The sequence below is a fragment of the Melospiza georgiana genome, chromosome 27 (genome assembly GCF_028018845.1).
Source record: "Melospiza georgiana isolate bMelGeo1 chromosome 27, bMelGeo1.pri, whole genome shotgun sequence".
In the NCBI taxonomy this organism is placed as follows: domain Eukaryota; kingdom Metazoa; phylum Chordata; class Aves; order Passeriformes; family Passerellidae; genus Melospiza; species Melospiza georgiana.
Window position 1 is genome coordinate 6375327 of NC_080456.1, and position 13864 is coordinate 6389190.

Consider the following 13864-nt stretch of genomic DNA (forward strand, 5'->3'; position numbering starts at 1 on the left):
AGCACAAGGAGTACTTGCAGGGTCTCCATGGTCCCCATCCCACCCACACTCCAGCCAGGCTAATTCCATCACAGTCTCCTGCACAAGTCCAAATTTGCCTTCGGCTCCAGGCAGCCGCTGCCTGTTTCATCTGTGAGTTGCCATGTACTTTAACAGCATCTCCCTGATCCCTTGTAATCTCGTTTATTCCCTCTGCTCCCAGACATCTCTCCCTCCCCTTCCCTCCCTCCAGCAGCTGCACAGCGAGCAGCAGCCCCACAGGCCTGCTAAAGGCTGGAGAGCACCCTGTGGCCCCTGAGAGAGCCCTGGCCAGGCCAGCAGCTGGCCAGAGCCACATCCCTGCAGGACCAGGGCATGCAGCACCAGGGCCACCTCTCCAGGATGCCCTTCAGAGGCCCAGCGTGAAAGGCATCTAAAATTCATAAATGTCAAGGAGGGAAGGAAGCGAGGACAACTAAATATAGAAATCCAAACACTTCCTTTCAGGCTACAGAGGCAGCGTGGTGTGCACAGCCCAGAGCCTCCTTGGACTCGGCCTGGCTCAGCACTGAAGGGCAGGGCAGTGACCGTGGAAGGGAGGTATGCTCATTTTCCCGGAGTCAAGGTAGCCAAGGCTGACTCCAGGAACATGTGCACACCTTCTCCCCATCTTCTCTGCTCAGGTGAGGCCCCACCTGAGCACTGCATCCAGCTCTGAGTCCCCGGGAGAAGGCAGCCATGGACCTTCACCATCCAGAGCAGAGAAGAGCCACAAAGAAGGTCAGAGGGCTCAGCATCTCAACATCCCATCCTCAACCCCCTCTGCACATGTGACACTCCTGATCCCAGATGTTTCTGTCTCAGGGGCTGTAGGGAGAGGTCTGCAGTGCCTTGGTTGTCCTGCCCAAGTTCAGCAGCTTCCCCGTCTCACAGGCTCCCACCAGGAGCCAGGGGTCCATCCACGTCACAGTTCATCCACTGGGGAGGTGGAAGTGAAACCCCTGTTGTTTCTGAGTTTAGAATGTTTTTTCTTTCTGTTCCACAGGAAATTTCACTGTTCACTTCTCCATTCTGCTGCAAGGGGAGCAGAAATGAGTCCTGAAGTGTCTGGGTCTGCTGTGAAAGGAAGATTCAGATTTTCCTAGAGGGAATTGTGTAGCAGAAACAGATGAAACCAGAGAAGAAATCCAGGGTTGTCAGAATCTTCAGTTTCTGTTTTAATTATTAGCCTGGTGGGATTTTCTCAGAAGCTGTATTTCCGCAGTGATAACTGTTATCACTTCATTTTAGAGCCTTGGCTATTCACCAGCCAGGAAGGAGCAGGATCCGTGCGGGGAGGAGCTCCCAGGACAGTTCACAAGCAGAAGTGTTGGCTTCCCTCTGCCCGGGACAGCCAGGTGGGCAGTGCCCTGTCCTGGAGCACCCACAGGGGCTGGCAGCACCCACCTGTGCTCTGTGGAAGCCATGGGATGCAGGGGCAGCGCATCCTGGAGCACCCACGGGGGCTGGCAGCACCCACCTGTGTTCTGTTGAAGTCATGTGCAGTGGAAATGGGATGCAGTGCCCTGTCCTGGAGCTGGCAGCACCCATCCCTGCTCTGTGGAAGTGATGTGCAGTGGAAATGGGATGCAGTGCCCTGTCCTGGAGCTGGCAGCACCCACCTGTGCTCCGTGGAAGTCCTGTGCAGTGGAAATGGGCTGCCAGGACAGCTCACTCTGAGCACAGCCCAGTCTCTCCAGCCCTACCGTTTTTGCTGGGAAGTTCAATCTTTTTAATTTGTTGCAAATCATGCATTGTGTGATTAATTATTGCCTCTCTGCAGGGAGGATGGAGCTCGCAGAGCAGTCCAGCAGCAGCGCTGCTTCCCCCCAGGCTCTGCCGGGGCTCGGCCGCTGCTCTGTCGATAATAATGACTCAGCATTTGGCTGCTCCGTGGGCATCCAGAGCGCTTTATTAAATGCACACAGCCCAGGCGGGGAGCATGATGCAGGCAGGGGCTGAGGAGCTGCCCAGCCGCTCACACAGCGCTGGGCTCAGCTGCCCGTGCCTCCTCCGGCCCCCAGCGCCGCGCTTCAATTGCGCAGTGGCCTGGGACACGCTGAGCTGCTGGCCGTGTCCTTCAGCGGGGACAGGCACAATAAAATCCCCTTTACAGCCTCGTCTCTCCATCGGCAGAGCCAGAGCCTCTCCCTGAAGGAGCATTCCCGTTCAGCAGCCGAGCTGGAGGAGGCCGTGAAGGGCTGCGAAGGGGCTGCGGCAGGACGAGCGGTAATGAAATGCAGTTGAACATTTCCAGCGCTGAGTAAACCATATGTCTTCATAATTTGATTGTGCCCCGGTCCCCCAGGTACCTCCCAGCTCTATTGAACACCGATGGAGTTATTTGGAATCATAAATAATATTATCAAAGAGGGTCTGCTGGGTAAACAGAGCTGGTGTGTAAATTGTCGGCGGCGCTATTGATTGTTCTGAGCTGACTAATGAATTATTCTGTTTAAGGGGCTGTGCAAGTAGTGCTCAGCGTTTTCAGGGAAGGCCCTTTGGACCTTCCCCTGGGCTGCTGGGCTTTGCTGCCCTGGCCGGGGCACAGCCCCCAGGCAGAGCCCCAGGGCACCCTGAGCCCAGGGCAAGTGCCCGGGGCCATGTTAACCACAGGAGCGTGCCACAGGTGACAGAAAAACATCACCCTGGGCTTCAGATCCACCACTGCATCTTCCCCTGCTCCTGTCTCATCTCCCCTTCTCCCTCCCTCTTCACTGACCCAGCAGGACCCCATGTGGGTTGCGGGGCTGCTCTCAGAGGGGCACCAGAGATTTGCCACAGGCCACCCAAGGCTTCCCACCCATCCCAGGTGAGCTCTGCTCCCTTCCTGCAGGGACCCCAGGCACTTCTCCCTTCTCCTTCCATATCTTGGCTTTTGGGTCTCGCATCTCTTTAAAGTGGGGCTTTTCCCCAGCTGCCTTACGCCCTGCCCCAGAGAGAGGAGAAAAGAGCCATCCTTTTTACCAGGACTTGCCTGTTTTCCCCTCACCTGCATAATGGGTTCTGTTAAATTTCCAATTTTCCGTCCCTTTGATGTGAGGGACTCCAAATGCCTCCCGCTAATCTCATGCAGCAGCGCCGGAGCCGCTGAAGGCGCTGGCGGGGATGGCAGGGAACCAACCAACAATTACTGGCGTTCGGGGGCTGGGGCAGCGCGGAGAGACAGCTCATTTTAAAATAAATTATGCCATTAAAACGCTTCTGTTCTTTTCCCTGCTTTTTGGGCTACAGGCTCAGCAGGGAAGAGGCAGAGCAGGAGCGTCCCGGGGAGCCACGGCAGGAGGAAGAGGAGGAGGAGGAGGAAGAGGAGGGTGGCTGTGCCTGGGAACAAGCCCTGGCACTGGGTCCTGCCCACCAAGGGCTTGTTCCCATTTTCCTGGAAACGTGACTGTGCCTGCTGTTTAAAGGAAGCCTGGTTATCTTCCCTCCAAAGCAGAGCAGGATCATTTTCCCCTGCCCCTTTGTCAGACCATCAAGCATTACTGAATTCATCATTTCCCCTCTTGTCTCCACTCACGTTCCCTTCCTTCCCAAACCCTGGGAAGACCCTTGCTCACAGCTGTGGCTTCAGCATCCAAGAAATTCCAGCGCTTGCTTCAACTTCTGTGAGAATTTAAGTGTTTCTGCATCCTTACCAATGGGCAGCGATAGGCAGAGCCCCAGCTCAGCATCTCCTGGGGAGCAAAGTGAGCTGGTTCTGCAGGTGGGATTTGTTCAGTCATTTGTTTGGGAGGTTTTGGGAGCTCCTTGGGGATGCTGTCCCCACAGCTGGGATCAGGGAATGTTCCCACAGAGGGCTCTGGAGCAGGATGGAGCAGGATGGAGCAGGATGGAGCAGGATGGAGCAGGATGCCTGCGAGCACACCTGACCACGAGTGACGTGCCCACCTGCTGCAGGTGTCAAGGCTGGGAAGGGGTTAAGCCAAGCAGCCAGGAGCTGAGTGTCCAGCACGGTTCAGGCCATTTAATTAGTGTCCCATGCTCTGAGTTCGATGGTGTTTCCCCCCGGGAGGAGCACACCCGCTCACATATATTGCCTGTTATCTTTCAAGTACTCTGAGCAGAATGCTTTTTCAGTAACCTCATCAAAGGATAAGCCAGGATTCAGATAAGCTTTTCAAGGAGGAAGTCAGGGTTATAATTTTCAGAGACTTCTGAATGTCACCTCCAATTTTCGGCTGGGCTGTCGGAGCGGCCGTTTTTGGAAGGCACCGGGGCTCAGATATTGAAATGGTGACCTGTGCACTCGGGCCCCCTCAGCTCCTGGTCATCGGCAGCCTGGCAGATCTTGGAGTTAAAAGTGCCCGAGATTTCTGACTTTATAATAATGTGGTTTCTCAGAAGTGCAAATTACAGAGGAATTGGTGCTAAACTCCCCATTAACTACAGAGCCTGAGAAGTGCTCGGTGTCCCAAATTACCTGTCACTTTCTCTGGAACGTGGCATAACTCTGTCGCTTAAAAAGAATAAAAAAAAAATAAAGGGCTGTAATTTGAAATTTCAGTGAAACTCCTAATTGAGTGTGCGGCTCCCTTTGTAGCGGGCTGTGCCCCCTCGGTGCTTTGGCATCCCCTGGGCATCAGGATGCTCCTCAGGGCCCTGTGTGTGACCCCCCAGCAATGCTCCCCCCATTCTGGGGTCCCTGGGGTGCTGGGGGCCCTCCTGCAGCCCTGAGCCTCCAGAGGGGATGGGGATCACAGGGCTGAAGGATTCCCCAGAGCAGAGACACAGTGAGGAGGTGGCAGGAAAACTCCAGCTCAGTTGGCTCCAGGGTTAAAGCAGCTGCTGTGCCTGTGGAATACCTGTGTCTCCCACAGAAATCAGCTTATTAGGTTTGGGTGTGGGAAGGTGGATCGCTTTGCAGGCAGGAGATGGAAAACAGATACGGTCAGAGGCATCGACAGGCACGCAAGCAAGCAGAGTCTGAACTGACGGGGTTTTTGTGAATTACATTTTGGTGTGAATTACAAACAGCTTCTGGCTGCTTTTCCAAGTCCATGTTTTTAGCTTTCATTCATGACCGCAAGATTTACCCCCAAAATTACCTGCACTGATTAAAAAGGACTCTTAGGTAAATGCAGGGCAGGAAAAGCCAGTGGAAAACAATGAGCAAGGCGTTTTCTTTTCTCACTCCTGCACAGCAGCAGAGCTCCCTTCCCACAGGAGGAAGGGTGGGATGCTGCAGGGGTTAAAAAGGAGTCGGCACCGGCTCACTGCCTTCTCTTCCCCCTGGTTTTTTCTCTTCTTTTTCCCTCCTGGCTGAATCAATAATTAAGCATATTCTAAGTAGTACAGTTTTGCTTGAAATTTTCCATTTGGCTTGGGCATCAGTTGGAAATGAAATATTTAGAGGACAGAATACAGTAATAAAGCCAAGACACATTTTCTGCTAGTATATTTTATTTATTTTGTTTAATAATGAGGTTCTGTGTCTGTCTCTACCCCCCTCCGTATCAGTGGCTTTCTCCTCTTCCCCTTTCCTTTGGAGGCAGGAGATAATATCCCCCTTTTAAAAAAATAATAAAGTCTGGCTTGTCTAACAAATCAGGCCCTGTGCTCTGATGTTGTAAGTGTTCAAAGGAGCTTCCCAGAAGGCTGAGGGAGGGGAGGAACCCGGCTCCTGCTCCACTGTCTGTCTGCAAGGACGAAGCCAGAGGGATTTCTCTGCTTGGAATTATTTGTTCCCCGGTGCAAAACCTTTAATAAGTCCCCGGGAAGGGAATGGAAGCTGGCAGGGCAGGAGCAGAGCCCGCCCTGCCCTGGCACCTCTGCATTTCCACCTGTGAAATGTGTGAAATGTGCTCAGGGCCCTCTCCCCGCTCTGGCAGCAGGGTCCAGGTGTTTGCAGGCAGCTGCTCCCCGGGGAATGCCCTGGGTGCATTACAGATGCTGCGGGGAAAGCAGGCACAGGGCTGGAATGCTGAGTGCTGCCAGGGCAGGTTTGGGAGCTGATCCTCCCCAGGCCACATCCCCCAGCCCCTGGAGCTGGGAAATGCCTCTGCTCCCCCTCCAAACCCTTGAGACTTCAACCCTTTTTCGGGATGTAAAAGCAAATGTAAATCCCTCGAATAGAAATTACTCCCAGGAAATTCCTATCATGTACAGCAGAGCGCTTCATCCCAACAGCTTCAAAATGTTTCCCTCTGATTTTGATCTTTTCTTCAAAACCTGTTTACAGTTAAAAAAAATAAATAACTGTGTCTGTATTTGAGATTGTGAGTATTTGAAATGGAGTTTCTTGGTGTGCAGAAGCTCTCGTCTGAAAAGCAAATGAAGTTTCCCCGCAAAGGAGAGAAACCTGGAGCTCCCCTGGCTCCAAGGAGGCAACGGCTCCCGTGGGATATCAGGGCCTGGTTTTTGATTTTTGAGCCCTGGATGTCACCAGGTCAGGGCTGCTTTCCCTGGGTGGCAGAGGCCGTGGCAGGGTTTTGTGGGGTGGCCAAGCTCTGTCATGGCTCCAGGGCTTCTGGGGCACCCCAGGCTGGGGCTGTCCCTGCCACCTCCGCACAAGGGTCCCAGCTCCCACTTAGGTTTGCTCCTGCCTCCAGATAAATATTTTCTGTACATTTGAACTGGAAAAGAGGACAGGAGCTGAGCTCTGTTGGGTGGGATCATGCTGTGTTTGAGAAGTCAAATCTGTTCTTCTCAGGGAATTATGGGCGCCCAAAATTGAGAGTTTTCTGATATTTGCTCAGGCCTGCGTCTCCTGCCACGCTCTCCCAGGAGGAAAGGCTTGTGCAGGAACTCAATCACAGGATCCTGAGTGAAATAGAGAGGAGTTACAGAGGTTCCCAGGGCCCGAGTCTCGTGTTGCTCTGTTGGGATGTCTCTCCTGCCTGTCCCTTTGCGGCCTCTGTGCTTTTGCAGCAGCCTCACCACAGGATTTCCTGTACTGGCCCAAATCTTCACCCTGTTTTGGGCAGCCTGGGGTGAGTTTGGGCTCCCTTCCCCTTTCACTGAGCAGCAGCAGTGTTCTGCACTCTGCAGGGCACTTTGGGGCTGGGCAGAGCACGGGGAGGCCGGGAGAGCAGGGCCAGCCCTTCCTGCAGGCTCGCTCTCGTTAATTCTCGATAATAGTTTTCCCATCGCTAATATTGTTGTTGAACTGCTGCATTCTCACTCAGCCAGAGCTAATTATAATAATTAACAGACAACTCATGAACTTGTCAAACTGGTAATTATAAACCACGGGGACTTTTATCATTAAGAGATTGCTCGGGAGGGGAGAGGGGTGCGAAGCCTCTCGGGATGAGCTCGGTGCCAGGCGAGTGCTGCCCGTGCCCAGCCCGGGCCGCGGAGCTCCAGCTGCCCAAAGCCGGCTCCCCACGCCCTGCTGAGCAGGGACGGTGCTGCAGCGTCCCAAAGAAATCAGTGACGAAGGCAAACATTGCCTGTCCAAAAGAAATCAGTGACGAAGGCAAACATTGCCTGCAGATCAGCCCGGGAGAGCCGGGCAGGGCTGTGCCAGCGCACAGCTCCGGGTGTGTGGGAGGATGCTCACCTGAGCTTTCCTCAGCTTCCCTCCCCTCCTTTGGCCATCCATGGAGAGGGACCCTGCGCTCCATCCTGCCCCAGGGCTCTGCTCTGCAGGGAATCCCTGGCACCGCTCCCTGCTCTGCCCATCTCCCAAGTTTGGCTCCCACATTCTCCAAGTTTCCTCGCGTGCCTCTTGTGAGCTTCCTCTGGCGGACAGCAAACAACAAATGGTGCTTTTCACCCGGGAGATAAGATTGTTCGTCTTCCAAAGTCACCGGCACTCGCAGAGTCGGGTCTGGAGCAGTTTGAATAATGAGCCTTCGGGAGAACTCGTGTTTCTCTTTGTGTCCTTTTCTTAACAAAGACCTGAGGCTCCCAAGGCAGCGGCGGCTCCGCCAGGCTCCGAACGCGACAGGGGCTGCTTCTGAAGGGCACAAGTTACAGAGAAGATTTTCTTTTCTTCCTTGTTTTTTTCCTCCGCCACTTTTCCGATTGTATTTTTGTCATGCGCCGTCGCCGAACAATCGGTGCTTTATAGAGAAATTCCCACCAGGAGCGATGGGAGTGCTGCTGCCAGATCCCCTCCTCCCTTACAAGCGCTATCTCGCAGTGCCTCGCATACACATTTCAATCTGAAAAGCCAACCACAAGTTCCCGGTGTCCTTAAATCCTTGCTTTTGTGGCACCCGCCCTCCCCTGGCCTCTCTCCTCTGCATTCCCCACTCCCTGCCCAGCGGCATTCCTGCAGCATCCCTGGGGACAGACACGGCTCTCCGTGCTGGATGGGTGATACTGGGGAAGGCAGGAGAGGGAAAGGCTTCCAGCACCCACTGGAACCTCCCTGGTGTCCCCCTCACCCTTCCCGTCCTGCTGCTGGCTCTGCCAGGGTGTGACAAGGAAAGCAGAGCTGCACTCGCTGTGTCCGCAGCTTCCCCCGAGGATCAGCGCCACAAACTGCTCTCCGGACCCTGGCTGAGCGTGCTGGGCCTAAAGGCGCCTGGAGATGTTCCTGCCAGAGCCACACAGCTTTTTGCATCAGCTGCCTCAGGGCTGGGACCTGTTGCTGTCCTAGAAAGGAAAAGAAATGAAAATGTGGGAAGCACAGGAAGGCTGATCCATGCTCCCCTCCTGGTGCGGCCACAGGAGAGGCAGCAACAATTCACCTCCCAGAGCCCAAACCCCCAAAGGTGGGGTGCTGCAGGAGGCCCTGCAGGGCTCTGGATCTGCTGCAGGAGGCCCTGCAGGGCTCTGGGATCAGGATCTGCTCGGGATCTGCTGCAGGAGGCCCTCCAGGGCTCTGGGATCAGGATCTGCTCGGGATCTGCTGCGGGAAGCCCTGCAGGGCTGTGGGATCAGGATCTGCTCAGGATCTGCTGCAGGAGGCCCTGCAGGGCTCTGGGATCAGGATCTGCTCGGGATCTGCTGCAGGAGGCCCTGCAGGGCTCTGGGATCAGGATCTGCTCGGGATCTGCTGCAGGAGGCCCTGCAGGGCTCTGGGATCAGGATCTGCTGCAGGAGGCCCTGCAGGGCTGTGGGATCAGGATCTGCTCGGGATCTGCTGCAGGAGGCCCTGCAGGGCTGTGGGATCAGGATCTGCTCGGGATCTGGTGCAGGAGGCTCTCCAGGGCTCTGGGCTCCTGTCAGGGGCTGGGGAGAGCAGCAGAGCAAGGGGCCAGTGCTGCCCTTGCCAGGCTGCTGCATGGAATGGCACATTGGAGCATTTAAAATACATTAAAGGAGGCCTCCCTTTGAAGTGGCAAACTATCTCTATTTAATCAGAGAGAAACAACTTTTCAAAAGATTCCCCCCCCCCCCTCCTCTTTACCTTCAGCTGTCTGGCTTCTCCTGTGGATAGTACCATGAATAAAACATGCATATCCCAATTAAATCTTGATTTAATTTCTCTTCTTTGCAAAGCTGATGAACTCGAGTGCTTTCATAAAGACACGAGCATTAGCATTCTTTTGTGCAGTACCAGCCAGTCAGAGGAACAAGGGACTGAAATAATCACCCGCCTCTCTCCTGGCCTTGCCAAGCTCTGCGTGGCTGGAGAATAAACCCTGGGCCGGGATCATCCTCTGGAGCAGCGGCCGGGCTGGGAAAAAGAAACTGGTGCAATAAAGTTTAGTTTCTGAACCAAAAATCACACAGACAATCACTTTTGGTAAAGGTCTGTTCCCTCAGAATGAAATGAAGCCCTAAAAACCAGCACGCCTCAAACTTTCTTTGCTGGAGACCTTTTCCTTTAAAAAAAAAAGTCCATAAGCTCTCTGAGAACAAATTTCCCCCAGAAAATTGTTTTTGCCCTTCCATTTTTAATAGGGATTTTTGAAATTCATTTCCTGCGTGGCTCTATATGGAGCTTGCTGAAATGTCACCATGGTGATTGTCCTCGTGACATTTCCATTCAGGTTTTACAGCAGGAAAACAAATACATTGCTGGGCTGGGACAGGGCAGGAGGGGCCGCAGCCCCGGCCATGGGGACAGGGCTGGAGCCCTCAGCTCCCCTGCCCCAGTGCAGGGCTCAGTGCAGGGCCATGATCCTGATGGCAGCCCCTGGTTCTGCCCCCCAAAATCCCCCTGGAGCTGCCCTGGCTGCAGGGCATGGCCTGGGCTCCCAGCTGAGCCCTCCTGCTGCATCAGCATTCCCGGTGCATTCTCTAAAAGCAGCCATTTATTTACACCCCGGGAAAGTTTCGCTCCGAGCTGGTTCTGATTTACGGCCGCGCTGCTGCGTGTGTGTGCAGCCTTGGGAATATTAGATTTATTGGCTGGGCCGGACCCTGTGTGCTGGCCTTGGCAGTGCCATCCCTTCCCAGAGCTCCTGGGACGTGCCGTCACCTCCCTGGGGCTGGGGGACCTTCCTGTGCCCCCTGATCCCGGGTGTGCATGGAGGGGAAGGGCAGCCTGTCCCTGTCCTGTGCCCCCTGATCCCGGGTGTGCATGGAGGGGAAGGGCAGCCTGTGTCTGTCCTGTGCCCCCTGATCTCAGGTGTGCATGGAGGGGAAGGGCAGCCTGTGTCTGTTCTGTGCCCCTGATCCCGGGTGTGCATGGAGGGGAAGGGCAGCCTGTGTCTGTCCTGTGCCCCAGATCCCGGGTATGCATGGAGGGGAAGGGCAGCCTGTGTCTGTCCTGTGCCCCCTGATCCCGGGTGTGCATGGAGGGGAAGGGCAGCCTGTGTCTGTCCTGTGCCCCCTGATCTCAGGTGTGCATGGAGGGGAAGGGCAGCCTGTGTCTGTTCTGTGCCCCTGATCCCGGGTGTGCATGGAGGGGAAGGGCAGCCTGTCCCTGTCCTGTGCCCCCTGATCCCGGGTGTGCATGGAGGGGAAGGGCAGCCTGTGTCTGTCCTGTGCCCCTGATCCTGGGTGTGAATGGAGGGGAAGGGCAGCCTGTCCCTGTCCTGTTCCCCCTGATCTCAGGTGTGCATGGAGGGGAAGGGCAGCCTGTGTCTGTCCTGTGCCCCCTGATCCTGGGTGTGCATGGAGGGGAAGGGCAGCCTGTGTCTGTCCTGTTCCCCCTGATCTCGGGTGGGCATGGAGGGGAAGGGCAGCCTGTCCCTGTCCTGTGCCCCTGATCCTGGGTGTGCATGGAGGGGAAGGGCAGCCTGTGTCTGTCCTGTGCCCCAGATCTCAGGTGTGCATGGAGGGGAAGGGCAGCCTGTCCCTGTCCTGTGCCCCCTGATCTCAGGTGTGATCTCAGCCTGTCTGTGCCCGCCCTGGGCAGCAGAGAGGAGCAGGAGGGTTCCTCAGGCATGGGAAAGGTGGGGTGGGCATGGGGAGGAAGCAGGGAATGACTCTGCCACCCGTTCAGATGGACGATGAAACCTGCCCAAAGCACACCAACCTGCCTTTCAGCACGCCATCCTTCATTGTGAAACCAGAAGGAATTAGCAATGGAGCATTATGAGATGGAGAAAAACATTAATAGAGAAATGGGAGAGAGGGAGAGGCGGGATTTGGGGTGAGTTAATTAAACCACACATCCTCCATTGCCTGTGAGGGAGCTGGACAGGCCTCCTCTGCTCCACTGCCCCTGAGAGCACAGGATTCCACCCTGGAATAAGGAATTTGTCAGCTCGAGCAACTTCTCCTTCTGATGAGCAGCACATGGGGTGTGTGCCCAGCTGTGGAGCTGCAGGAGCAGCACATGGGGTGTGTGCCCAGCTGTGGAGCTCCAGGAGCAGCACATGGGGGATGTTCCAGCTGTGGAGCTCCAGGAGCAGCACAGGGATGGTGTTCCCAGGCTGGAGCTCCAGGAGCAGCACATGGGGGATGTTCCAGATGTGGAGCTCCAGCAGCAGCCCTGGTTTCCATCCTGGATAAATCCTGCCATGTGGCTCCCAAGCAAACCCCTGGCTGAGTGTGAGTGGCCTTGGAACACTCTGCAGCCTCCGTGGGGTTAATAAAGAGAGGCACCCTCGTGCTAAGTTACAGGGCAAAGCTCAATTAAGTTGGGAACTGAAACGGATAATTCCATTAAAATGGATTTATTCACTGTGCCGCTGCCATACCTGTCGTGCTGAGGGAGAGCTTCAGTGGGAGTTTGTATTTCCCCAGCTTTGCTCAGTGTCCTTGTCCTCTCCAGACTGTGGGAAGTGAGGAACCATCGGGACACGTGGCAGGGCTGGAGCTGCCAGCCTGGGTTCTGTCCAGCCTGTCTGTGCTGGTGCAGCCGGAGCAAAGGCAGGAGCTGGCACCAACCAGGCTGCTCTGCCTGGGTCCCCAGCAATGAGGGGACACTGCAGGGTGATCTCTGAATGAGGGGACACTGCAGGGCTGATCTCTGCCCTGAAGAGATGAAACTCGGCACACCAGGACCACGAGCTGGGTGTGTGCAGCTCCTGCTCCTCCTTCCTTGGAACAGCCTCAGGTTGAGCTCTGCTTTGTTGCTGGGCCTGGCACAGGAGAAAGGAAGAGCTGAGGATGGGCAGAGCATTTCTCTCTGTCCCTGTGCCAGCCCCTCTGCCCAGGCACAGCTCCAGGAAAGCTCCAGAAATCCTCCTGGAAGCCCTGGAGGCATTACCCAGCCCCAGCTCTGCTGCTCTGGCCACTTCCACTCATCCCAGGAGCGTCAGGCAGCACGGGGGGAAATAAAAAACAAACCTTGAACGCTTAAGGAAGGAATTGTTTCATTCTCTCCAAAGGTCAGGTGCTTTAAACTGGGTTCAAGCCACGGGGGCACCTTTCAGTTTCATTCCTTCTGTTTAATCCTCAGCAGTTCGTTAAAGTCTGACCCTGCTGCTCTCAGCATGGCCAGGCAGACACAAGCCCTGCTGCCTCCCAGCTGTTAAACTGCCAGGGATATTTTAGGGTCTCTCCTCAGTACTGCTGGGAGTGACTGAGGCGCTATGGGAACCCTCGGCAGCGGCAGAGACGAGAAGCAGCAGGAGATAATGGGAAAGAATAGAGGAACGAAGCCACCCAATGCCATTTCTTGTGAGCTGAGGAAAGGTCAGGCGAGATTGTGGGCAGTTATCTCCCTGCTGCCACTGATAAAGCTCAGGAGAGCTCACGGCCACCAGTGGCTGCTTCAAACAAAGAGATATTTAATTAAAGCCCACTAAAAGAAAAGGAAGGATGAGTGCTTTAGAGATAAATTCCTATCAGCCAGGCTTGAAGGTCCATGGAAGCTGAGATTTAATCCTCCTGCAGGTGCCTGGGCACCAGTTCTGTGCTCTGTGCCCAGGGGTGGATCTGGCACCCCAGCAGTGAGGTTTGGGGTGGGTCTGGCACCCCAGCAGTGAGGTTTGGGCAATGAGGGTGGATCTGGCACCCCAGCAGTGAGGTTTGGGGAGCAGGGATGGATCTGGCACCCCAGCAGTGAGGTTTGGGGCACCCCAGCAGTGAGGTTTGGGGAGCAGGGATGGATCTGGCGCCCCAGCAGTGAGGTTTGGGCAATGAGGGTGGATCTGGCACCCCAGCAGTGAGGTTTGGGGAGCAGGGATGGATCTGGCACCCCAGCAGTGAGGTTTGGGGTGGGTCTGGCACCCCAGCAGTGAGGTTTGGGGCGCCCCAGCAGTGAGGTTTGGGGAGCAGGGATGGATCTGGCCCTGCAGGGACATGGCCGCACCACCGATGTCCCCGGCAATGTTCGCACCTGGGCTCTCCATCCCTGCGTGCCCAAATCCTGCCCGGGCATCCCGGCCCTTGCCAAGGGGGGTTCCAGCCGAGCCCGGGCAGGCCGTGCCCGCCGAGGGGATTTAACATCGCGCTTTATTTGTTTGCCTAATTAAAGCAGAGGCGGATGCGGCGCTCCCCGCCCGCCCAGGGCCGCTCGGAGGAAGGTGTTGATTGCTCGATGGGGGTTTGGGCAGAGCCAGGTCCCCCAAGAGCGGCAGTTTAATAAAAACACCAGCATGATTTATCA